Consider the following 25,146-nt stretch of genomic DNA (forward strand, 5'->3'; position numbering starts at 1 on the left):
TTTCCCTGGTGACTGCTGAGCTCTCTCTCCTCGGCTGGGTTTGCCTATGCTAACCATGCATTCCAGACCCTGGAACAAGGGTAACTGCAACTCAAATGGGCATATCTGTGATGCCAGGGCACTGAATTTTTCTTTGAAACCCAAACAAGATCTTGACTCATCCTAAGGGCCCTGTAGTAAGATTCAGTACTTTGATTTTTTGAAATCTCTCTCAAATTTACTGTGAGATGGATAGATAGCTTAGGTTCCACAAAGTACTATTGTAGGAAAAGGTCCAAGAAAAAAGTAGTAAGGAACAAAGCCACGCCTGATATCCACAGATCTCCTCCAGCATTGGGACTTACTAGTCTCTCCTCAGAAGGATTCCCTTTGATCTTTTTGAAGTGGCACAGGTAAATGTGGCCCTTTTGGTGCTGAGCCCACTTCATGCAGGTGTAAAAGAACCATGGAAAACAAATATTGTGGTGGGGCTTTTGGACACATTTTTATTTCTGAGAATGGTTTTATGAAATCTGCTTCATAACTGGCCTGGTTCTACATGCTTCAGTACTCATCCCCAAGATTCAGTTTTCTTACAAAACTAATTTATCTATAACTTTTCAACACCCCAAATAAATGCTGGTAATGTAGCGCCCTAATACAAATCATACAGTCATAATAAATTAACAACAGTCATCCAAGATATAAGAACAAGGATATACTAATGGCATTAATAACACAAAAATATATAATAAAAATTTTACTCTCCAGAGGCAAGAATGAGTTGTATTACACAATGGATTTTACAATAAACATTTGCAAATAATATGTACTATGATAGTGAACAATTCTATAGAACCCATATGTATCTGTTTGTTTCCCCAACCTCTCTAGCTTCAGCATCCTTGGACCTTGCATATTTCAATGCTGACTTGGGCTCATCACACTTCCCTGGCTTAACACTCACCTGATACCTATGCAAGCAACCTGGAAGCCGGGCACTCCCCACTGCAAGCACTAAATATTTTAGAAGGAGATTTTAAAGCAGGAAAATAGCATCACCTCAAATGATCCTTGATAGGCCTACAAAGGGCACCTACCAGTGGCCGCCTTGTCCTTGGTGCACTTTGCTCACCTACAGCGTGTCCCCAGCAGAAAGAAGCATTCAGTTTATCTGGTGTGCATGTACATGTGTGTTTAGTTTCCCTCATCTTCTTTAATGAACTGTTAGAAATGAAAACAAAAAAAAAGAGTTATTTTCCAAGAGACTTTTCCTTAGAGCCTCTCTTTTGTTCCTGGACATAAACCCCATTACCACCCTCACCCCTAGAGAAACCGCAGGTCCCCATATCATTGCTAGCTTGACAGTTCCTGATGGCACTCATTCAAAAAGTCTGTGTTGAACTCAAATGTGTCCCAGAGACTGAGCTAGATGCTTCGTCCAGTCTTCTCATTTAATCCTCTTAACGCTTTGTCCTCAGGGGTTATAATTCACTTTATTTAGCACAGGAAGAAGCTGAGGCTCAGAAAAATCAAGTGACTTCCTCAAGGTCCCTGGGGAATAAAACGCCTTCAATCATTGAGTCTTTCCTGAAGCTGGTCCTGCCCAGAAGCCCTCCCTGCCGCCTGGCCTCAAGAGGCTGCCTATTAGGTTGATGGGGCCCTCTTCTCTCGGGCCAGAATCCTCATAATCCTCTTCATAAGGGCCTTCCCTTTCATGCCTCATTCCCAGTTGCCTTATTACCATCTCACACCTGCCTGGCTGCAAAAGGCTCTCTGGTCTAATTTGGTTGCCTCCTTGACTATATGTCTGCGCTCTAATACACTGGAGCCCGCCCACTGCCAGCTTACTATTCCAGAGAGGCTGCCTGGATCCCACCAGCTTCGCAAGAGTCTTGCTCCACAATGAACTAGCTGACTGAGTCTGGGAAAGTCATTAAAACTCCCTGGCAGTTTCTTTGCAGTTATAATATGCACAATAATTTCAGCTTTATCTCTGACAGAAAACTAAAATGAAGATTGAATGAGACTTAGAAAGTGAGCTTTGGGGAACATCATTCCCATGCCAGATTTTATCTCCAAAATGCCCCCAAAATGCACATTTTCATCCAAACTTGCTCAAAATATGGTGTTTCTGGATCTGAATCCAATGCCTAATTTTTTCTCCAAAATTTCCTCCTGTGCCCACAAAGAATGAAAGTTGGTCATTCAACTTTTCCCTGCAAAACCTGAGTTCATAATTGGTGTTCCAGAAGGTGTGGCCAAGAACTATATTCAATATTAAACTCTGTGTTTCTCATTTACAAAATCACCAATAAGGAAATTTCGATAAGCCCTCTTATTTTCAATATCCAAATGATATTATCCATTAATTAATCCAATCCTAGTTTTCTGGGTTAAGTGATATTCACTAAGGTAGGCTAAAAGAAAAAAAAAATAACATTTCAGAAATATAAATTATTGGAAGTCCTGGAACTCAGACACCTGGTTCAGATCAAAATAAGTACTAAAAAATCTTCATTGCCTTCCCTTTACCATGAAACAAAAACCCCAGCTTCTTCGCCTGACTTGTACAGAACATTCCCAGCCTCAGCCTGTCTTTCCCACCTAAACTTCCTTTTCTCTTGCATGAGCCATTTGCTCTAGACACCAGATTATTTGCTGTCTTCTAAAAGCTTCTTCATTTTATTTCCTCTGCATTTTCTCTCAGGCCTTTTCCCTGCACCCAAATGCCTCCCCACTCCCACTGACCTAGTTGGCCAAATCCGACTAGCTGAAACCTCCACTTCTTCCACGAAATCTGTCCTGAACACACCAATCTGAACAGATTTCTCCTTCCTCTGAGCCCCTGTGGCAAAGGAAGCGCATGTGCTTACTCACCGAGTGCTGCCTTCTGCTACTTTGCCCAGTGTCATCTTGAACTTTCATTAAACATCTTTCCTTGCCATATTTTAAGGTTGGGCACCCAATTCTGTCTTTATACCCTAGAGTTAGCTACACACACAGTAGCTGCTCATTAAGAACTTGATGCTTAGATTTGACCCACACACTTGCAAACACCTCTCCTGAAAAGAAATATTTCTTATGCATAAAGCAAGGGAATTGGAGAAATTCACCCCAATCAAATATTTTTGGCTGAAAAAAAAAGAGAGAGTATCTTTGCAGAGTCTCAACAGAAACTGTGCATGTGAATGTGTGTTTGGGGTACAGAAGTAGAGAGAAGCTTGTTAATTTTAAAGCCACATAGCATGTTTGGCTAAGACTGTTACTCCATTTGTGTATTTCAACCACGTAAAATACACCCTGGGATTCTGGACTGAGAAAAATAGCCATATAAGGAGAAAACAAGGCATTCCCTATAGCTGCTCTTGTAAAACACTCTATGATTTAACCCTCTGCTCGAACAGATCCAAGCTCCTGCACTTTACAACTGCAAACAATCAAATTCCTGGGAGGAGCTCAGCGTGTGACCTGCACCACTGGGCACAAACAATCACAAACAAAACCTGACAGGTCACCTACGGGGCAGCATGACCAAAGCTTCGCAGCCGCCTGCCTTTCTCTCTGCGGTGGGCCGTCCCAGCTGGAGCAGGCACCGAGATGAGCTCCAGCCCAGAGACAACTCTGAGGGCTCATTAATCCCTTTCCTTCAAGAACTCAGGAATCTGAGGTCTGCCTCCACCTTCTAGATGACAGTCCATCAATCTGCAGAATCCCTTCACTGGGGAGGTGCAGGAGGGAGAAGTGGGGGGATCAAGATAAGGAAAGAGGGGCTCCAGGAACAGAGGCAGGACTGGGCAAAGCGTTGGCCAGCCTCCAACACGGTGCCTGTGGCTCTGTGGTGGAGTATGCGTCTGGCTAGGGGCCTTTGTGCTACGCAGAGGAGGGACTGTGGAGTGAGGTGGTAACAGGGCACCCAGCTGGCCCTCACCTTCCCTCCCTTCATCTTGATTGCCATTAATAACAACTCTGTGAGGTGCAGTTTTCTAGATGATGAAACTGAGATTCTGAAAGGTTCCAGTGTCCCTCACATGTAATGAGTAGGCGATGATTAGAAATAAGTCTGTATGCTGTGGCAGACACTGCTCATTTTCTTCTGTTATCCGGTCCAATCTCCTTCCTTCTGGCAATAGAATGAACACACCTCCACCTCCAGCCCCCACCCTATTACACACACACACAGAAGCAAGGAAGATGGCTGCCTGGCTGGAGATGGTATTTCCCAGACACCCATGTAGCTCAGGGGGGCCATGTGACTGAGTGATGATTTCCAAGGAAAGGGACATGAGTGGGAGTAATGTGTGCAAATTTCTGGGTCACATATTTTTAAAGTAGCTGCTTGCCTTTCAAATGGGCTAGGACGCAGACGTAAGAATGAGGAAGAGGACAACCTTAGGGGCTACTGGAGTAGCACAACAGAAGGAGGCTAGACGAGTTTATGGAACAGCGCCACCTACCTTCCTGGGACTACCGACCTGCAGGGAACTTAGACTGTTCTGTGAGGAGAAATAATCAGCCTCCTCTGAGCCACTGTATTCTTCCATGTCTTTGTGACAGCCATTTAGCCTGCATTCTAACTAACGCATGTGACTTTCTGCAGCCTCAGCTGTGTGCAAAGAATCTTGAGGCCACAATAGCTTGCACTAACTTAAAAAGCAGAAGGAAAAAAATCGTAGCCAAGTTACATAACAGCAGTACTCACATGCCAAAATCACCCCCTCCCTGAGTCAAGGCTGGAATAGGGGCCTCAGCCACATGAGGGAGTCCTGCACAGGTGACAGCAAAGGTCAGAGAATTCTGCTCCCTCCTCCCCATAGGAGTTTACTACGGAAAGTTTGCCTAAGAAGGACCCTGAACCTCACTGAGCTGGAACCAGAAGCACTATTTGGACAACTGTCATTATCATTCCCATAATGACTTGTTGAAAAGTCTTCCTCACTAATTTTTAAAGTCAGCTTTACTTTCCTGAGACAGATGTGTTAAAACATCTACTATGATTATAATTTCACAGTTCTTCTTGGGACTTCAAGTTTTGAGACTATCATATTATATATATACTAGAAGTGTTACATTTTTTATAACAACCTTTATCAGTAATCATGAATTTTGCCCTTTAGTCTGGCATAAGTGTAACTATATTCAGCCTTTTTTTTTTTTTTTTTTTTTGCCTGATAGGTCTTTTTCTATTTTTTTTTTCTGTTTTTGTTCTTTTCTTTGCCCTCATATTTTCTCTTATAAAACCACATAGATTTTAATTTTTTCATCCAAGTTAACAATCTCTGTGTTTTAACAGATACATTTAGTTCATTAACATTTTTTAGGGTTTATTTCTGCCATCTTAGTTTGAGCTTTGTATTTACTTTGCTATATATGATCTTTGCTTTCTTTTTTCCAAACTTTCAGTGGGATTGATTCCAATTTCTTTATTTCCTCTTTTCCTATTCTACTGATTTGGTAATTATCAGTCTTATTTGTATTTCTGTATACACATACAGATGTTTTAGATGTTACCCTTACATTTTTAACACACAGACTTGACTTTGAAAAGTACAAAATGTAATCTCTACTTACCTATCAATCTTCAGAGCTCCAAACATCTCCCACCCATTTTATCTATTATTGTTGTCAAATATCTCATTTTCACTTTTATACCCTTAAAATCCGTCAACATTATTAACTTCTATAGACAATGCTTGTTTAAATTTAACTTCCCCTCTTAGAGCTCATCCCTTCCCTTTTAGTTCAATTTCCTTCTACTTGAAATAAATCTCTTAGCAATTACTTTACACTTTTGGTGACCAAAACCAAACAAAACCTTAATTTTATATGTGTTGTTGAGTAATAGTTTAGCTGGCTATATAATTGCAAACCGATAGTGATTTTTCCTAGTGCTTTGTGTAAGTCATCTTTTGACTTTTAATTTCTGTTGTTGCTGTTAAGAAATCTGCAGCCTAATTATATTTCCTACAAAAAAAATCTTGATTGCTTTAAGAACTTTTTGGCATCAGTATTTTGCAATTTCATTATAGTGGACTTGAAGTTTGAATTCACACTTACTTATTCAGCTCATGACTTACTGTACCCTGAATCTCATGATATTTATCTTTTAGACATTGTAAAAAAATTCTCAGTCTTTTTTCTCTCTGAATATTTCTTCTCATTTTCTATTTCTACTTCTAAACTCTTATTCTTTCTCATTCTTTCCTCCATATCTTTAGTTACTCCCTCACATGTTTATGTTTTTGTGATGCATTCTGAATTGGAATTAAATCTCTTCCAGTTTACCACTTTTTTCTTTAACCATGTCTAATCTGTTAAAATTGATGACTATATTTATTACTTTTAGAAATTTCATTTGTTTCTTTTTCAAATCTCTTTTATTTTTTCATGGTACCTTATATATTGTCATAATTTATTATGTTTTCAATTCCTAATTTTATGCTTTGAATCATTTTAAACCTACTTATAGTCTTTATGTAATACGTTTATTATCTGAAGTGCCTGGGGATCTGATCTCGCTGTGTATTCTATCCACTGGCTCTCTCTCATGGGAAACCATTACCTAATATGCTTCATAATTTTGGAAGCTGAGATCATCTTCAGTGGAGCTTTCTCTATTCAGGAGATCTTGTGTGGTCTGGGTTGAGGTTGTGACCTACTGGAGAGTTTTGTGCCTGGTTCATAATTGCATGGCATCATGGCCTAGAATCACATTTATTCATCCATATATTTATTTTTAATTGACATGTGATAATTGTACATATTTATTGAGTACAGAGTGGCATCTTCATATATGTGTACAATATGTAATGATCAATTCAGGGTAAATAGAATATTCATCACCTCAAACACATCATTTCTCTGTGTTGAGAACATTCAAAATCCTCTCTTCTAGCTATTTGAAAAATATACAATAAATTATTAACTATGGTTAACCTACAATGCTATAGAACATTAGAACTTATTCTTCTATCTAGCTGTAATTTTGTATCCATAGCCATCATTTCCTCTTCATCCCCCATCCTAGCATTCTACTCTTTACTTCTATGAGCACAACTTTTTCAGCTCCCACAAATGAAAACATGCAGTATTTGTCTTTCTGTGCCTGACTTATTTCACTTAACATCACGTCCCCCACGCTCATCCATGTTGCTGTGAATGACAGTATTTCATTCTTTTTTATGGCTGAATAGTATAGAATCACATTTTTATGTCAATATCTCATCTCAGATATTCCTAGACCACATCTATAGTGTAAATTCAAACCTCAAACCCAAGTAAGGCAATGGATTCTTGGTTCAGAATTCTTGGTTGACAATTGAGAGACTTTTTTGGTGCTAGTTAAGATAGGTAAATTAGTTTTTTGTTTGTTTGTTTTGAGATGGAGTCTCGCTCTGTGGCCCAGGCTGGAGTGCAGTGGCACGATCTCCATTCACTGAAAGCTCCGCCTCCTGGGTTCACGCCATTCTCCTGCCTCAGCCTCCCGAGTAGCTGGGACTACAGGCACCTGTCACCACGCTCGGCTAATTTTTTGTATTTTTAGTAGAGATGGGGTTTCACCGTGTTAGCTAGGATTGTCTTGATCTCCTGACCTCGTGATCCACCTGCTTCGGCCTCCCAAAGTGCCGGGATTACAGGCGTGGGCCACCATGCCCGGCCAAGAAATTTCTTTTCTGTCTCTCTGTGCTGATGGCTTTTTGGGCTGTTCTTGGGCCATTATGGAAACCACAAAATGTAGGTCTCAGCATTCACAAATACTTGCCTTTCCAATTCATGTTCCCAAGACAACTAACGTAGTTTCTGTGTCTTTCTCACCTTGGGCCAGGAATCCATGTCCAATGCAGCCAGCTATAGGCAGAGACAAAGTCTCACAGTACTTAGGGAACTTCCTGTTGGTCTGTGGCGAGAGAACTTTTCTGGCAAGAGGGCCTAGAGGAAGGGAAGAAGTGATCATTAGAGGAAATAATTAGTATCCCTGAAATCAATAACTTGTCTTCAACACTTCTCTTGTATAAAGCTATGCCATCAATGATTGCGTGCCCCCAGCTGTGGGCACAAAATTATTAAAGGTAAGAGTCAGCTGTTGTAACCAGGGAAGGTGTTGATAGTGTTTCACAGGAAACATCAAGGTGAGCCTGTTTCTGCATAGCAGTAGAATTTATTTTCAACTCTGATCAAATGTGTAAGTTACTCTTCCACACAACACCTAGCCCAGTGACTGACATAGTGGATATTGAATAAATATTTGTTGAGACAAATATCAACCCTCTCTTCTAATCTTCAGTAAGGGGAGAATGAAACACACAGAGGCAGCAGGGAGAAAATGTTCAGAGAGCCAGAAAGCTAGAAGGCCATGCTGAAAGAAAGGTAAATCTTTCCTGGAGAAATAAGTAACTAGAAGCAGGCAGTAAGCAAAGAATGCTGGAGGAAAGTAATCTCTTTTAGAAGTCATCATAAATGCTTGGAACTTGGAGTGGATTTTGAATTAGCATACATACCAAGATGGAGAATGTTCTTCAGTTCATAAATAAGAGCTCTGTCACAGGTGGTGACATTAGCCACAGATCCTAGGACAGGAAGTAATCTATGAGCTTGCGTGTTAAATTAAGAGAAAGCACACCCCACAAAAAAAGAAGACAATTCTCTTAGACATAACCACATAAGAGATTTAGGGGGAAAGAATCGAAAGTTTTTTAAAGGGATCCACTGTGTTAGTTTTTTATATCTAATAATGTCCATGTTAATTATGTATTAACATATATGTAGTTCAAATCCTCCTGTGGATTCTTTCTTAGTATGTTCTTTTTGTTTTTAAGACCGAATTTGAAGGATCTCTCCAAATGCTATTATAAACAGATATCTGAATTAGCTGAGAGCTGCAGTCAAAACCTGGGAGCGAAGAAAACAGTTCCCTTACAAAATACTGCTTTACCTAAGTTTTCTTCAGTCTCAGTATATAATTCATTCGATTCAGCCCTACTAACGGAGTCGTCAAAGGTCTTAGGGGTGGCCATCTGGTTGAAAGATGGGGGCTGGCAGACTCAATTTGAAACTGTGTTGACATATCAAGTGTACTATGTTTCTTCTCAATTGTGCATTTATTAAGTTTGGCCTGGGGATAGGGGAGGACAGACCCCACTCTCCAAGTTAACCCTTGGGCCCAGAAAATTTGAAAACCAAATGGAGGACTCCACATGTATAAACTCTGGAGAATAAAGCCCACAGCATGAAAAACATGACTGTAGTGCCAATCTGAGATCCAGGGAAGCTTTGGTAGATAAAGTCTCAGGCTATATTAGCTTTCCAAAACACTCAAGCCACCTGTCCCCCAAGATTGGGGCAGTGTCCATCACAGTGGTGAGAACACTGGCCCCTTGTCCATTCTGATGGACAAAACTACGACAGGAGGCTTCCTTGAGGCGTTCAAGAGAACTCAACTATGTCACATGCACTGAAACATCTAATTCCAGTAATGACCTCCACATTGAACCTTGGTTGCACTCCCAACAGTGTCTCCTGCAGTTGTTCTCAGCTGAAATCAAATTACAGTGGAAAAAATGTGTGAGATCTCCCTTCCCACAATGAGGTAAAAAGGGCAGTTTACCACCCGTTGAAAATGCCATCTCACCAGCCTACTATTATTCTAGTACAAGAATGTGGAGAATGTGTCAAATGTGTGTGTCAAATGTGTGTCAAATTAGGTGGCCTCCCTTCTGAAACCATTAAATCTTTGCATCTCTTCATAAGGAAGGCTGATAGACGCCAATGGTGGGAACTCCAACACAACTGAAGTCACGCCTCTTGCTACAGAAACAGAGGGCTCTGCGGCAACCCAAAGCCAGTGACTGAACCTAGCACCTGTCAGTGCACGTTGTTGCTTCCTTCCCTCAGGTAATTCTTTCGAGAAATGCTACTAGGTGGCATGTTTCCCCTCTTCCAGCATTCCTGAAAATATGTAAGATATGAGATAAGCACTTGATCTTCAAACTTATATTAAGAAGCTTAGGTGAACAAATTCTGTTGTGCATACACGAAGCATGCAGAATTCTGGGGCAGCCTCAGGCTGGAAGACACCATTCCACTCCCCTCCTCCCTTGAGCTCCCTGTGTGGGCACCACTGGTAACCAGGAGGCACACCTGCCCTTGGGGCCCTGCCACCCGATCTTAGTGTGGGATGCTGGGAGAACCTAGACAATTTCCTGAGTCTCTCTGTCCTTGGTTTTCTCTTTCTCGGGAACACTGTGGGAGGTTAATACAGTAACACAGCATCCCCAACCTTTTTGGCACCAGGGACTGGTTTTGTCTAAGACAGTTTTTCCACAGACAGGGGGTGGGGCGTAAGGGGATGGTTTCGGGATGGTTCAAGTGCATTAGATTTATTGTGCTAGGTTTTCTATTATTGTTACATTGTAATATATAATGAAATAATTATACAACTCACCATAATGTATAATCAGTGGGAGCCCTGAGCTTGTTTTCCTGCAACTAGGCCATCCCATCTGGGGGTGAAGGAAGACAGAGACAGATCATCAAGCATTAGATTCTCATAAGGAACGCAACCCAGATCCCATGCATGCGCAGTTTACAACAGGGCTTGCGCTCCTATGAGAATCTAATGCCGCTGCTGTTCTGATAGGAGGTGGAGCTCGGGCCGTAATGTGAGCGATGGAGAGTGGCTGTAAGTACAGATGAAGCGTCCATCACTCTCCTGCCACTCACCTCCTGCTGTGCAGCCCATTTCCTAACAGACCACGGACTGGTACCAGTTCGTGGCCCAGGGGTTGGGGACCCCTGTAATAACACATACAAAGCAGCAGTATCAGACACATACTAGAGCCTTCCCTTGCTTCCATGACTGTGGTATTGAGATGATGCCTGCTCGTGGTTTTATCCAAGCCCTGCACAGCGGACACTGGTGTTTCTGTTTGTCCAGCTCCAGTTCCCTCAGTCCTCTTCCGGGAACCTCTCCTCCCTGGCTCATGGTTTGGGTGCCCTCCTCTGGCCAGCAGGTGAGAATGTGGCCCACGCTAAACCAGCTGGAATTGCCCTCCTAAGACTGTGGATCTTGCGGAGGAGCTGCACTAAGACAGAAGACGTTTAGAGCTCATTAAACCTGGAATCCAGGCCCTGGAGAGCCCGCGTATTTGTCCCTGTTTTGCCAAATCCCTACAGCTGCCTTGATTCTCACCCTTTCCTCAGGTTCTAGGAGCTAATCCTTATCCTTACAAGAAGTTCCTTGTTGGCCAGGCATGGTGGCTTATGCCTGAAATCCCAGCACTTTGGGAGGCCTAGGTGGGAGGATCACTCGAGCCCAGGAGTTTGAGGCTGCTATGAGCTATGATGGTGCTGTACTCCAGCCTGGGCAATAGAGCAAGACCCTGTCTCTAAAAAACAAAGTTCTCCGCTCCTTGGAGCCAAGCTGGGTATCTGTGCTTTGCAACAATGTGTCTCGGTCCCTACTTCGCTGTACAGATGAGAAAACATTCCCAGGTCAGGGAAACGAATGTGGAAGCAGGAGAGAAGCCAGATCCCAGACTGGCCACCTATGCCCTCTGCTGCCCTCCCTGAACTCTCTTCTTGGCCTCTCGCCCATGGCCAGTGGCCCTTCTCCTCCCTGCCAGTCCTCCACATTGCTCTCTTATGTTCCACATCATCCAAGCTTGCAGACCAGCATCTATTTCAACTCTTGTCTTTTTTTTACCCTCAGGTATCAGGCTATTTTCATAAATCTTTCGTTTTAAAATAAACTTTGGTGTCTCACTCACCACAACATTTCTAAAATGCATTCCTCTGCCAGCGTGCTCATTCCAGAGCAGGGCCCTTCCCGCTTGAATGTTGGCAGCATCCTGCCCACTTGGCTTCCTCTCCTGCCACCTTCCTCTCTCACAGAGAGCAAATGAGGTTTGGACTTGGGTGGGTTGAAAGCCCATCCATGCATGTCATGCATAACATTCCCTTCCTCGGCACGGATGCATTCCTAGACAAAAATGCCTTTGAACATGTTTCTCTCAGGGCCCGTTTGGCACCATTTTGTGAGTTGAGCAGCACTGGCCGTGCTCCCCTGCTGGAGAGTAAGCAGTGGGAACTGAGGAAGGGCAAGCTCGGTCCCTGCCCTGCTCTGGGGGCTGCCTGTACAGCTGGATCCTGGGGGCTGCCACATCCCACAGAGCCCTGGGGTGGAGGGCATGCTCACAGACCATGGTGTACAGTAGCTACCCCATCTCAACATGTTCCCCTTAGTTGAGCCTCATCAAAAATGGCCCTGTTTGGCAGCCAGGGAATCCTATCGACCCCTCAGGAAGTGGTTACATCTTATGATTCAGTGTACCTCTGGCAGCTGGGAAATGCGTTCTCTGGGCTGTCTCAGGGGGCCCATAAGGAATTCACACCCGTGATTAGCTTAACTGGCCATTCGATTTCCCTAAAGCCCTATAGAGATCCAATTGAGGAAGCAGCTCCCTGACCATGAACAACTTGGTTTTTTGGAGAGAAATCAGGGTGCAACAGATTCAGGTAATTTAGCATATCACAGTAAACACTGTGACCCTAGTCTGGCTAGATTATTGCCAACGTCTACAGTGAAGAGTGTATCTGCTGGTTGGTATATATACAACTTACCATATGTTGTTAGATTTTTACTGAATATTCTTTCAAGTTTTTCAGGTGTGAAATATTGGATTTACTAGTCACTAAAAATTTCCTGTGCTAGTTAAAATGAGATTAATAACTTACTTTTGTGTAGTATTTAGCAGCATGTTATCCCATAGAATGCCCACATATGTGGAACATGCATTGGTGTTCTAGTTGGGAGAAGCTATTTTTACAAATGCAGGGTGAAAAACCTATTTTCAAATGAATGCTCCTAAACATAAAATTCACCTTAAACCTAAGCCCCCAACCAGCATTCAAGAAAGAAGAGAAAATGGGCAACATTCAACCACTGTTTTCATGGCCATGTTGCCTAAGGTGAGGTCTCTAAGTGATTTCTTAAACTCAAACCTCTGGCCCCAGACTCGACTTGGCTCTTCTTCATTGTCTCCAGTGTATTCTTGTGCCCCTGAATGCTGAATCACAGGCAAAGGTTTCCAGTATTTCCATTCTCTTTCTGCTTTGAAGTCCATTAATCTTCATGTTGATTTTCCCTCCACCCTCTTGAAAAAATGTCTGCGTTCCCCAGATGGAAAGCCAGGAGTTGGCACCTTGGGAAGCGATCACATGGAGTGGGAATGGTAGGAGAGGCAAGCTCCTGGCCAGCGTGGTGAGCCGCCACCACAAACCATGGCCTACAGCGCGGGAAGGGAAATGAGTCAGGTCCTCTGCATTCTGTGGTCACAAACCCAGAGCCTCTGTCACCTCTCCCCTCCCTGTGGGTGCGTGCCTGACCAAGCATGGGACCTCCTGGTGAGAAGCAGCACCAGACAGACGTTCCTTTGTCCTTAACATACCATACACAGTGCTACTTTTGCATATCAAATGTTCATATTCTCAATCTAAACCCACTTTAAATCAACACATTCTTTTTCTAGTAAAGATAAATTGAACAGTACACACCTATAGACTATGTACTAAAATCTTTTAAAGTGCTTCAAAATAGATGAAATTTCTGTACACATTTTTATATCTAAACAACAAATATGTACATAACTAAATATGAGTCTGTACATTTATCTATTCGTCCAAATATGCCATTCATATAAAACACACAGAGCTATAATGAACTAGAAAATAAAAAGACTGATGATGACCACTACTGCTGCTGCTACTACTACTAGGTATATAAAGAGTAACTCAAATTACCAGTCTGCTGTTGTCTAAATGTTTGTGACCTTGCCTCAAAATGTATGTGTTAATAGCAAATCACCAAGGTGATGGTATTAAAGGCGGGGTCTTTGGGAGATGATTAGATCATGAGGGCTCTCTTCTCATGAATGGGATTAGTGCCCTTAAAAAAGAGGCCCCAGAGAGCTGCCCTGCCCTCTTGCCTTTCTGCCATGTGAGCACAAACAAAAGGTGCTATCAATGAGGAACAGCCCCTTACCAGGCACCAAATCTGACAGCCTTGATCTTGGACTTCCCAGCCTCTAGAACTGTGGGAAATAAATTCCTGTTTACAAACTACCCTGTCTAAGGTATTTTGCCATAACAGCCCAAATTATGACTTAGTCCCAGTTGGCAAGGAGCTATGGTCCAGCTAGTTGAACACATACAAGCCCCTCAGTCATGGAAACCTCAGACTCTTATCTGAGTCTTTCTCATCTTTACTTTGTTCACCAATTTGATTCCCAAGTCTTTCTCCTCCTAGCTCCAAAAATCTCACATTTATCACCCTATCTTTCCCTCTCTAACCCTGACAGCCTCAACTATACTTCAGGCCCTTCTGCTTCCTTCCCAGACTACAGTAATAGCCTCCTTTCAGGCATAGGATATTGGCTTTAACAGTCTACCAACATAGGCAGGCCTAACAAATACAGAGCACTCCTACTGCCCCTATTCCCTCAACCTTAGCAGACCACCCTAATCAATCCCAGATCTTTTCCTGTGAGCCCAGATGTGGCCACACAGCTTTTGTCAGCACAGCCCTCCAAGCATCACCAATTTATCAGAGTTCCTCTAGACACAAAATCTATTTACCATCCCTGATCCAAGTCCTTTAAAACAAGGTTTCTGAACCAGGAGTGAACATCAGGATCACAGACGTCTGAATCATCTAAGACCTAAGACCTAAACCAGAATTTTTGTGGGCATGAATTATGGGCATTTTAAAATGTATTATGCATGATTTTGGTGTGCACTCATCGAGGACTAAGTAAACCAAGCCCAAGTCAGAAGATGTTGCCCCTTCGAAGTCCTCTCTCTCCTCTCCTTTTACCACTTGTTGCCTTACAGCCCTCATTAGTTCCTATTCCACGTCTAAAAATCTTAAATTTTCTCGACCCAGTGCCTGCCATCTTCCATTTGGACACTAGATATATTAATCTGGGTCTTTTCAGAAGAAAAGGCCAAGAGGGGGCTCTATGTGCAAGGCTTTTTACCAGGGCAAGCCCCTAGGGAAAAAAAGCGCCAGCAGAGGCTGGAGAGCTGTTAGACTACAGTACAGGTCTGACTCCATGAAAAGGAAGGAAGGAAAGAAGGTTGGGTGGAAGTGTCTTAGACTGCAGAGCAATACTAGGGGAAGTCCCAGAGCCAAAGTCATCCATCAGAGAGGTCCCATGCCTAGCATCCCTGCCATGCCAAGTCACTGACTGAGAGCAGCCCACGGGAAGCACAGCCTTGGGACAAATGCAGCAATTTCAGAATACAGCAGCTGGGGCCTCAGTCAGTGAATTATTCTCCCTGCAGTTGGAGATCTGAGAGGTGCGTTTTCAGAGCTGCCATACCAGGAGCTAGAGCTGCCAGGAGCTAGAGCTACCAGAAGCTAGAGCTACCAGATTTAACAAAACTGACAGGAGCTAGAGCTGCCAGACTTAACAAAAATGCAGGATGACAAGTAAGTTTTTATTTCAGATAAACAACAAATAATATTTAGTATGAGTGTGTCCATATATTAGTGTCTTATATTTCATCTGGTAACCCTGACTCTAGCTCCTTTCGTACTAGACTTTATCTGTGAAAAATCCTTTCTCTTTTGTACTAGATCTACTTTGGTCTGCTTTAGTACCCACATCGCTGAGTATCATCTTAACAGATCCCTCTCCCGGTCGGTCTCTGTGCTAACCAGACATCCATTCTCCCCACTACTCCAAATCGTTCTTCTGGGAACATTGTGGTCATGCCACCCATCCACCACTGAAGAAGCTTCCAATAGCTCCATGACTTTCAGATTGAACCCCAGTGTCTGGTATCAGGACGTGCATTTGCAACACTAATTGCCACTGACTTTCCAGTCCCTGGCTCCAATCAGACCATGACTCATGGCCATGAAGACATATCTCCTGCCTTGCTCATGCTGGCCCCCCTCCCTGGAATGTCCTTCACAAAATTTAACCTATGTGTCAAGGCTAGTTCAAATGCTGCCTTCTCCTTGAAGGGATAAGCTAAGTATACCATTACTCTGCCAAGAACCCCTTACACCTAGTGACACAGGAAGCAGCTGAAATAATATGGAAAGATATAACTTGATATGCTCTGAATGTGGAGCTTTCCATACAGACAGGATTTCAGCAAACAATATTTCCCAATTCCATGTGTGGCATTAATATCAACAGCTCTTATACAACCAACAGGGTAAGCCTTGCTTTTAGCCCCGGTGCAGATGTTTAATTAATCAGGGCTGCCGTCCTTGTTCGCCCTTGACTGGGTTTCCCTGATGATTACCCACTGAAAAACTCAGCCCTTTAATGCAAACAATGTCCTGATTAATGTTTTGTGCCGTGCACCAGGCTTGGCGAGTGGGCCCTTCATTAGGGAATCAGCTTGGACTGCAATACTCAGTCCTGAAAACTCAAACCTGACTTCATACACAACTGCGTTTCCATTTTATTGTATGTTAAACATTTGCTTGACTCTCTTTCCTTCCTTGCAACTTTGATTTTGGGGAGAAAAGTTTGCATCAAGTGAATATAAAATATTAAATTATTCTGAGTCAGCATAGTTTTGAGACTGACTTGAGTGGTGGAGACGCCCTCCACCCACCTGTATCACTGCCTCTCTGCAGTCGTAAGCTTGGGTGTTCCTTTCTTTTGTTGGTGGTCCAGGTATTTAGTCAGTCAGTCTCTTTCTCTCTCTTTTACTAGAAAAGGGGGTTGGAGGGAAGATCAGATGATGAAATGAAAACCTTTAAATAAAATATCATTCCCACAAAGGAAAAGAAATTTCCTCTGGGTCATTATCAGTGGAAGCCCAGAGAAAAGATAATAAGCACAAGATTCCTGATTAATTAAACATTTGTGCTCACTGTATGCAATTATTCTGGGGAAAATCAACTCCGGGACATCTGTTTACTCAACCTTGGGCTGAGAAACCACCAAACTACTTCTGCCCTGCATCACCAAGTGCAATGTCAAGGCGTAGAACTGATAGCTCATAAGCCCGAGGCATAGGCCCACTAATTTTCTAGGTTGGAAACAGATGACCATGCCGCATGAGCAATAAATTATGAAGACTGAGTAAACTCACAGAGGGTTAACTGGGGAAATCTAAAGTGACAATATATTAATATAATACTTATTTACCAATACACATAATTGTGTTATGCCACAGAGCAATTAAATATAGATGATAAACATTTTCATGAATGCTTTATTGCTGCTTTTTATCCAGTGAAACCACATTTCTAGCTTTTTCTTTTTTACCTAGTTATATCTCCAGTTTTAATGATTTTCCTAATACCAGTAACCCCTTAATTGTCATCCCTGTCTAATCTCCTGCCTCTGGCAGTTGGGGCAGAGAAATGTCCTTACTCAGCCCTGTGGGAGCCCAGGACTGGACAGAAGCGAATATTTCTCCCATTATCAACTGATGAGCAAAACCCACAAGTTCTGTATTGAGGATCAAGGTCCAAGAATAGGTTAAATGATTACCCACTGGATAAAGGGGTCAAAGGGGTGGAGACACAGGGCAACAAAGGAGCAAGGGCCCTTGAGGTGGCTTGAAAACACACTGGCTGGATTCCAGATGCCTGTAGCAACTTCTTGTGAATCTCCCACCCCAAATCCAGGGACCCCAGGGAAGGGTAGTCTGGATTCACAGCCAGAGAACCTTTATTAGAGGTGATCAAATGAGCACAAGTGTTTGAGGAATAGGTAATGACTGGTTGAATCTCCCTGTCTATCCAACACCACGTGTATCTGTTGCGACCCTGGCTCTTGTGTGGCAGGGTTAGGGTGACCCCAGCTTTACCAAGCAGAGGACTCCACAACCTTTAGGTTCCTGAGTGAGGGGTGAGATGGGTTATGACACCCACTCCTCTGACCCAGGTCCTCTCCAGCAAAACATGGAGCTTGACGTGGTATCTCTAAGTATGGTGATCTTCCCTTACCATACAGTTGAGCCTGGTTTCCTTACCAGTGTGGATGCTAGCCATAGGGTGACCAACTCATCCCACTTTGCCTGGGACTGTCTTGTTTTTTAAAAAATTGTTTAATTATAGTAAAATTCACATAACACAAAATTCACTATTTTAGCATGCACAATTAGTGGCTTTTAGTGCATTCATGTTGTGCAACCACTGTTATTATCTAGTTCCAGAACATTTCATCACTCCCAAAGGAGACCCCACACCCACTGGCAGTCATTCCCTATTTCCCCTTCCCTAAGATCTCAGCAACCACTGATCTGCTTTCTGTCTTTATACATTTTCCCACTTCTGGACATTTCAGATAAATGGAATTATACAGTAAATGGGCTTTTGTGACTAGCTTTTTTCACTTAGCATAGTGTTTCCAAGGTTCACCTATGTTATAGCATGTTTCAGTGCTTCATTACTTTTAATGGGTGAATCATATTCCACTGTATGGCTAAAGTATATTTTGTTTATTCATCGGTTGATGGACACTTGAGTTGCTTTTTCCTTTTGGCCACTGTGAATAGTGCCACTATCAATATCCCTGTTCAAGTTTTTTTGTTTGTTTGTTTTTGAGAGGAAGTCTCACTCTGTCACCCAGGTTAGGCTGCAGTGCAGTGGTGCAATCTCAGCTCACTGCAAGCTCTGCCTCCTGGGATCCCTACTGGTTTCAAGCAATTCTCCTGCCTCAGCCTCCTGAGTAGCTGGGATTACAGGCGCATGTCACCATATCAGGCTGATTTTTGTATTTTTAGTAGAGACAGGGTTTTACCATGTTGGCCAGCTGGTTTCGAACTCCTAACCTCAGGAGATACACCTGCCTCGGCCTCCCAAAGTGCTGGGATTATTATAGGTGTGAGCCACCATGCCCAGCTCCTGTTCAAGTTTTTATGTGGACATATATTTTCAGTTATTTGGGGCATACCCTTAGGAGTGAAGTTGCTGGGTCATATGGTTATTCTATGTTTAACTTATTGAGGAACTGTCAAACTGTTTTCCAAAGTGGCTGTACCAGTTTACGTTCCCACCAGCAAGGTATGAAAGGACTGTCTTGGTTTTAAAATGGAAAGTCCCATGTCTGGGAACTGCCTCAGTCCCAGGCACCTGAGATGACTGGTTATCCTAATAGCAGGTTCTCAGCATACAGGCTGGGCTTCCCAGGATACTATCTCTGAGTGGCCCTAAATTTCAGGTGCCATATATGTAGGTATCCCCTCTGCATACATGTTCTTCCATATTGTTTCTGTTTGTTGTATCCATGATACATGGCTTCAACTTCCTTTGGTCACATGACTTTCCTATTCCTGAAATGATGCCACCTCTTGATATGTGCTCTGGTTTCCAGAATAAAGGGAACTGCTTGGGTTGCTGGCTGCATGCAGCAGAAGGTAAAATCAAACCTGTCCAAGAAAGTAGCACACAGTTCCTCTTCTGAACCTGCGTTGCTAGGTCTGCCTCATCTGCTCTTGCTTCTGGTGGTCTGAGCATGTCGACGAGGGGTTCTTCTATGCTTGAGGAAGCCATGATAACAACAAATAATTCATTTCCATATGAAGTAGTTGCTCTCATAGGGGGCCCAGCTTCTGGAAGTGGACAGAAAGGAGGAGATGTTGGGAGTTGGCTCCTTCTAAATTAGAATAATCTCCCTTTAGAGTGGATGCTCTACATTTGATTATATGGGCCTGGTCCAGTTTGAGGTAGGATAGGATTAAGGTATTGTATTAGTTTCCTATTTTTATTGTAACAAATTACTGTAAGTTTACTGTGTTAAATTTAAAACAACATAAATTTATTATCTTAAAGATCTGGAGGTCAGAAGTCCAAAATAAGTCTTACAAGGCTAAAATCAAGGTGTAGACAGAGCTGCACTCCTTTGGGAGGATCTAGGTGAGACTCTATCTCCTTGCCTCTTTAAGCTTGCATTCTTTGGCTCATGGTCCCTTCCTCCATCTTCAAAGTGTATTACTCTGACCTCTGCTTCCCTCATCACATCTTTTTCTCTCATGGACCTTCTTATCTCCCTCTTATAAACACCCTGGGATTACATTAGAGCCACACACATATTCCAGGATAATCTCCCCATGTCAAGATTCTTAATTTAACCAGAAAGTTCCTTTTGCCATGTAAGGTAACGTGGATCCGGGGAGTGGATATCTTTGTGGGGGTGGGGGGAGGGTGGCATTATTCTGTCTGAAATAGGCATATTTGAACACCAGAAAACCTCAGCTTGACGGTGACCAGTTGAATCCTTACTGATCTTGAGATGATCAAACACTGAAACATTCAGAGAAAAAAAGCAAAAAAAAAGTTGAATAAGCAATTAGTAATGCCCAATGAACCCACCAATTCATGACCATCTTTGTTTATTCTGGAAGTCTCCCAGTTGGAAAGGGCTGAGTCCTTCAGGGACTTCATGCAAACATCTTGGCTGGACTGAATATGGTCCCTCTCCAACCCAACATTCCTCTGGACAGGGCAAGAGGTGGTGCAGCCTCAAGCCATAGGAATAAATCAGGGTGGTGATTCTTAAGTCAGCGTGGCAATGTTCATTATTTCTTGAGATGTTAATCATTTTGCTATACTAACATGACTCATAGCCAAATTCAAATAAATTTGAGAAAAAATACAGAAAAATAAATTTGAGAAAAACTCATTATTCCTTCAGATGTTAATCATTTTGCTATACTAAACATGGCTCACAGTCAAATTCAGATAAATTTCAGAAACATAACTAAATCAATCTATTTAAGTCAAAGAGATTACTTTTTATGTGGGGACCTGTTAGAACTTTAATATGTTAATAAGCAGTTCAAATTGCTGGGAAGGGAAAATAGAATACAATGAACCCGATCGCGCCACTGCAATCCAGCCTGGGTGACAGAGCGAGACGCCGTCTCAAAAAAAAAAAAAAAAAAAAAAAAAGAATACAATGAACTCCCAAATGCTTTGACCTGAGAACCCCTTAGTAGCCCGGCATCTATGTCTTCCAGAACTTGGGTTCTGTGGCATAGTGCTTGGGAAACACTGAATCAGGACATGAACTATTTAGATGATGATGCTGTGTGCAGGGTTTGATCAGGGCACTGGTAATTCAACATATGAAAGGTTGCTTATCATGCATCAACCTCCTGGATGTGGCTGAAATGCCAGCACCCTGAGGTTTTGCAGTATAAAGGTAAATGCTACAGGAGCAGACAAATGACTCGGCTGGTGGGACTCAGGCGGACGCCGTGATCTCTTGGGAGCAGAACACTCATTTTCCTCTTTTCGGAGAACACGCTGGCCTGGACAGGGAGACAAAGGGCCTGAAGAAGCTTTACCACAAAGTTTATGCTTTTCTATTTGGAAAAGGTCTCAATTTCATGTGTGTTAATGGGGTGTGCCCACTTAGAGGGAATATAAAGCAATTACTTTCTTGGGGATCTAAAAGCACTTACTGGTAGACTGCATGTTTGTCCAGGAACCCAGATGCAGGCAACAGTCCCTCTCTGGGGAATCCAGAGCTGAAGCTGAAGAACAGGCATGGTACAGCGGTGAGCAGGTGCCCCAGTCACTCCCCTCTCCGTGGGCCTAGTGGGCACAGGTGGTGCATCCCATAGGATGGGTGGGAGGGCTTTCCTCACCCTCATAGGAGCCACAGTCACCTAATCTGTGCTTCCTTCTCTGCAGACATTAGCATGATAATTCCATCCTGTTTTGTGAAGGAAAGAAGACAGTGCCTATAAAAACATACAGGTCTTCAAATCTCTTTAACCTCCCTTGAGACTTTCCTGGAACTGAACCAGTACATTCAAGACCATTCCAAATGAGTACTATTTTTCTTGATTCAATGTCGGTTAGGATATGGGGTTCCATGCCTATTCTACAATACTGCTCACTGCTGGAGTAGCCATCACCTCCTGCCAATCATGGCCACTGTGTCCACCACTCATATGCCTACTTGTCCCTTGTTCTGTAAACTGTCCAAATCATATCTCTCCCTGGGTCCTAGATATGGTAGCAGTGGAAGCATCTGTGTTCCCTCCTGCATCCATCAGGAGGGGCTGCTTAGGCTACAGTAACAAACAACCCCTGCATTACAGTGGTTTAAAAAGGCAAAAGTACATTTCTAGCTCATTCCACATGCTCATCGCTTATCAGCAGGGGATTCTGCATGGGCCTCACTCGGAGGTTCAGGCTAACAGATGCTACACCACCTAGAACACAGCTAGCCACATAGTACAGAGATAGGGGGACATCACAAATCTTGAATTCACTCTAAGACTTTTGCTCACATTATTTCTTTATTAGTACTTTTCATAACAGCCATCATTTATTGAATACCCACTCTGGGTCAAACACTTTTCAAACATTAGTTCATTTAATCCTCAACCACTACAAATTTATGAGACATTTATTTCCTCCATTTTTCAAGCAAGAGACTTGAATCTTGGAGAGATTAAGCAATTTATTGCAAATCTAGCAAGTCACAGAAACTGGCTTTGATTTCTCAGCCAGCTCCCAAATCCCTGCCTTTAGTTACCTTGCCTTCCTCACTTGACAACATTCTCTGATTCCTGAACTTATTTATGTAAAGAATCTTAGAAGAATATGACAATGAAATCATAGTTATGAATTTAAGTAATTGTCTTATTGAGGCCGGGCATGGTGGCTCACACCTGTAATCCCAGCACTTTGGGAGGCCAAGGTAGGTGGTTCACGAGGTCAAGAGACTGAGACCATCCTGGCCAACATTGTGAAACCCCGTCTCTACTAAAAATACAAAAACTAGCTGGGCGTGGTGACATGTGCCTGTAATCCCAGCTACTCGGGAGGCTGAGGCAGGAGAGTCACTTGAACCCCAGAGGCGGAGGTTGCAGTGAGCCGAGATCGCGCCATTGCACTCCAGCCGGGGTGACAAGAGTGAAACTCCGTCTAAAAAAAACAAAAATTGTCTTATTGAAAGTGGAAAATTTTAATGAAAAATTAAAATATAGCAAAAAGCATATAACAATTAGTGCAATACTTGCATTTGTCTTTGTTATTCATCAGTGAGTAAAACTGCTAGTGTATCTTCCTACTTATGCTTGTAAGAAGAACTTCATTTGTTCAGTAATTATTTCCAGTAGCCTCCTCTTAGCAGAGATTTTGCTTTCTGAGGTTTCAATTACTGGTGGTCATCCACAGTCCAAAAATACTACATGGAAATTTTCAGAAATAAACAATTGATAAGTTTTAAATTTCTCACCATTCAGAGTAGCGTGATGAAACGTCACACTATCCCATGCCATCCCACCTGGGACCTGAATCCTCCCCTCGTCCAGGTATCCACGGTGTGTAAACTCCCTGCCTGTGTGTCACTCAATAGCCATCTTGGTTGCTGTGTCACAGTACTTGTGTTCAAGCAACCTTTATTTTACTTAATCATAGCTCCAAAGTGCAAAAGTAGTGGTGCTGGCAATTTGGATATGTAAAGGAGAAGTCACAAAATGTTTTCTTTAAGTGAAAAAGTGGATGTTTTCCATTTAATAAGGAAAGAAAAAAATCATATGCTGTACTTGCTAAGATCTGCAGTAAAAACAAATCTTCTACAATTTCTTCATAAAATTGTAAAGAAGGAAAAAGAAATTCATGCATAGCATATATGGTTTGTATATCCCTTATTGGAAATGCCTGGAACCAGAAGTGTTTCAAATTTTTTATTTTTTTGGATTTTGGAATATTTGCATACATATAATGAGATATCTTGGGAATAGGACCCAAGTATAAACATGAAATTCATTAGTGTTTCATACATACCTTATACACATAGCCTGAAAGTAATTTGTATAACATTTTTAATAATTTTGTGCATGAAACATAATTTGTGTTGGGTGTTATGTATGGAATTTTCCATTTACGGCATCATGTCAACACTCAAGAGAGTTTTGGATTATGGAGCTTTTGGATTTTAAATTTGCAGATTAAGGATGCTCAGCCAGTAGAGAGGTCAGCACTACTCAAGATTTTAAGCATCCACTGGGGTTCTTGGAACATACCCCCTGCAGATAAAGGGGAACTATTATATTTTCTGTTTCTTTCCCCACACATCTCTTGACAAGCCTCTGAATATTGATTCGCATTTTAAAAGAGAATTTTCAGTGCCAGAGCCTATTGATAACTTCCCTGCTGCCCAGAAGTCACTAATCAGTGACATCAACTTTCCATTTGATATCCTTGAATTCATGCTCAGAACCAAGAGAATGAATTCACACACTTGTAATGATTAATGACCTGATTCATTCAGTTATCATTTGTCAAAATATTTACATTTCCAGAATATTTTGATGTTTTATGGGGATAATGAAAGTAAATATTTAAAATGCAGATAGTCCTAGAAAATTTAGAAAATATGGTAATTGTAGACTGTAGCCTTTCCAAAAAAGGTGAGATTTCTCTAACCATGTCTTTCTGTTTCTCTCTGTCTCTCTTTCTCAATCTCTTTCACCCTCAACACCCCTTATCTAAGCCCAGATTCCCCTCACGGCTCAACTATTTCCTTTGCCTATGGGAAAACAAGAAACAATGGTTTTTGTAAACATCCAAAGTCTGGTAGCCTTCTGTCTTCCTAACAACAGAATTTAAAATCTCTTCTACAGGGAATTAGTCTCTACTTGAGATGGCCCCTCATCTATCCACTAACAGAGGTCATACAATTTACTTTTAGCAGGACTTGATGGGAGCCATCAACTCACTCAGATTCATCCCCACCACTCATAAACCTAGCGGAGCTTGGCTTCTCAGCAGCATCTGAAGGATATTTTTACCAGGGACCTGCCTTTGGTTCTTAGACAGGGGTAGCTGGAGAGAAGAGGTCAGGGTTCAGAAATCTTCCCCTAGGGATGCAGGGCAATATAGTGCAATTCCATTGACAATTTCATAAAAGTCATGGGTTAAGAGTCAACTCCCAATCAAAGGCTTTGAAGAGGGACTTTGAAAGGAACTGTTAATGTTTTGCCTTTGCAACAGATTTGTTCCTGTTTTCTTAAATGAATCCACTACTTCTTTAGATTTAGTCTTCCACACAGCCCTCAAAGTAAAAGCCTTATCATCCATAGGTAAAATTGTTCAATCTTGGTTGATAAGTCAAATGGCAAAAAGGCATGAATACAAAGCAATTTCCTTGGAGAAGAATGTTGGTGGGCCTG

The 25,146-nt window shown here is 42.4% G+C and overlaps 1 long non-coding RNA gene across 1 annotated transcript; it reads right to left on the reverse strand.

The window, feature by feature from the left end:
• Positions 1-1,030: 1,030 nt before the first annotated feature.
• On the reverse strand, positions 1,031-8,539 carry LOC134731387 (uncharacterized). Its single transcript, XR_010113610.1, has 3 exons — positions 8,478-8,539; positions 7,795-7,908; positions 1,031-1,203 (listed from the first exon to the last, which is right to left on the reverse strand). It is a non-coding gene; the product is annotated as an uncharacterized lncRNA (long non-coding RNA).
• Positions 8,540-25,146: the final 16,607 nt, after the last annotated feature.

The sequence above is a fragment of the Symphalangus syndactylus genome, chromosome 9 (assembly GCF_028878055.3).
Source record: "Symphalangus syndactylus isolate Jambi chromosome 9, NHGRI_mSymSyn1-v2.1_pri, whole genome shotgun sequence".
In the NCBI taxonomy this organism is placed as follows: Eukaryota; Metazoa; Chordata; class Mammalia; order Primates; family Hylobatidae; genus Symphalangus; species Symphalangus syndactylus.